Here is a 2,104-nt window from a genome sequence, read left to right as displayed (position 1 = left end):
ACGTTAAATTTAACTTCTTCATTATTTACCCTAATTGTAATTTCTCCCTTCCTCACATTAAAAACTGTATCCCCAGTGGCTAGAAATGGTCTTCCCAAAATAATGGGAACGTCTAAGTCCGCCTCGCAATCTAGAATGATAAAGTCTGCAGGGAAAATGAATTTGTCCACCTGGACTAAAACATCTTCTATCTTTCCCTCAGGTCTTATGATAGATCTATCTGCTAGTTGGAGGGTAACCGTAGTAGGTCTAGCTTCTCCTATGCTTAAAGATTTGAAAACTGATAATGGCATAAGATTAATGCTAGCGCCTAGATCACATAATGCCCTGCCTAAGTTTTTTCCTCCTATGGAACATGGAATGGTAAAACTGCCAGGATCGTTACACTTCATGGGTAGCGGGCTGCCTACAGCTTCACTACTACATTTTGTCATGGCTACCAGTTCATGCTCTCCTATCTTTTTCTTCCTAGAAACTATATCTTTCAAAAACTTAGCATAATTTGGCATCTGTTCTAGAGCATCCACTAATGGTATATTTATATGCAATTGTTTTAAAATATCTAAAAATTTTCTAAACTGGGAATCATTATTTTTCTTAACTAATCTTTGTGGAAACGGGGGAGTAGGGGTAAAAGAAGGCTGTACCTGTGGAGGAACATTCGGGGTGTCCTCATTACCTTTTCTAATATATTCTTTTTCTAGTGTTGTTGGATTTTCTGGTATCTTTACAGTTGGTTCAGTGGACGGAATCTGTACATCTGTTGTTGGCATTGTTGGTCCATCATATGCCAGTCCACTCCTAAGGGTGACAGCTTTGCACTGTTCTTTCCCTTCTCGTTTTGGTAATTCAATATGGCCCGGAAAAGAACCTTGTGGTCTATTCTTCAATTCATTGGCGAGCTGTCCCAATGGGGTCTCGAAATTCCTCATTGATGCCGCTTGGGATTGTATCACTGTGTCGATTCGGGCCATGTACTCCTTCATCATATTCTCAAGATTTGAGTTGTTATTTTGAACTGGTGGATTTTGTGTTCTCTGATTGTACTGCTGTTGCGGTGGCGGGATGTATTGCTGTGTAGGTGGAACATAGGGCCGCTTGTTCTGCTGGCTCTGCCCTTGATTAAAACCGCTCGAACCTCCTTGACCTCCCCATGAGAAATTAGGGTGGTGCCTCCAACCTGGGTTGTAGGTGTTCGAATATGGTTAAAGTTCCTATTGTTCCCATGTCCTACATAAAAAACAGAAGCAGGGTTATGTGGACAATTATCATAAATATGGTTTTCACTGCAAAATGAACAAATGAGATCGTTGACTTGGCAAACAGGGGCAGGAGTGCAATAATCCGACTGCACAGGTTGTATCGGTGTGGCTAATGGATTTTTTATTCCCAATGCCATCTCTTTCAGCCTCTGGTTCATTGTAACCATCTCTTTTTGCATCGAGGTCGCAATGTCCAGAGCCAAAACTCCAGCTGGATCTTGCTTCTTTGGTGCTGCCCTAGATCTTTGCGAACACCATAGTTCGTTGTGTGAAGCTAAGTCATTTAGGATGTCAACTATCTCGTTGAATGTCTTCTTTGTAAAGGCTCCATTGGCAACATTGTTTAGCATCATCTTAGTAGGATGATCTAAACCTCTAAAGAAATGTTCTATCTGGATGCATGCCGGCAAGCCATGGTTCGGACATTTCCTGATTAGTTCTTTAAATCTTTCCCACGCCTCGTGAACAGGTTCACGATCATACTGTCTAAAGGAGATGATCTCCTCTCTGATATCAGCGTGGCGAGTAGGTGGGAAGAATTTTGTTAAGAACTTCTCCACTAACGACCCCCATGTGGTGATGGATCCCGGTGGAAATGAATTGAGCCATGCTCTAGCTTGGTCCTTCAAAGAAAATGGAAAAAGTGTTAGTCTCAGAGCATCGTCTGTTATACCAGGTAATCGAAATGCATTTGCAATTTGAATGAATGATTTCAAATGATCATGTGGATCCTCATGTTCCTGCCCTCCAAAATGTCCAATTGTCTGCAACATTTGGAACATCATTGGTTTAAGCTCAAAGTTTGCGTGGGCTGGAATAGGGTTGACTATCCCTGAATCATA

General features: G+C 41.7%; 1 non-coding gene across 1 annotated transcript; it reads left to right on the top strand.

Moving 5' to 3' along the window:
* The first annotated feature begins 1,670 nt into the window (after positions 1-1,670).
* On the top strand, positions 1,671-1,777 carry LOC148211349 (small nucleolar RNA R71). The gene has a single exon (XR_015791100.1). It is a non-coding gene; the product is annotated as a small nucleolar RNA R71 (small nucleolar RNA).
* Positions 1,778-2,104: the final 327 nt, after the last annotated feature.

This window comes from Momordica charantia (genome assembly GCF_013281855.1).
Source record: "Momordica charantia cultivar OHB3-1 chromosome 5 unlocalized genomic scaffold, Mcharantia_2.0 BLBB01000005.1, whole genome shotgun sequence".
NCBI lineage: Eukaryota > Viridiplantae > Streptophyta > Magnoliopsida > Cucurbitales > Cucurbitaceae > Momordica > Momordica charantia.
Note: the sequence above shows the minus strand (reverse complement) of the source record. Positions and strands in the feature narration are given on the sequence as shown.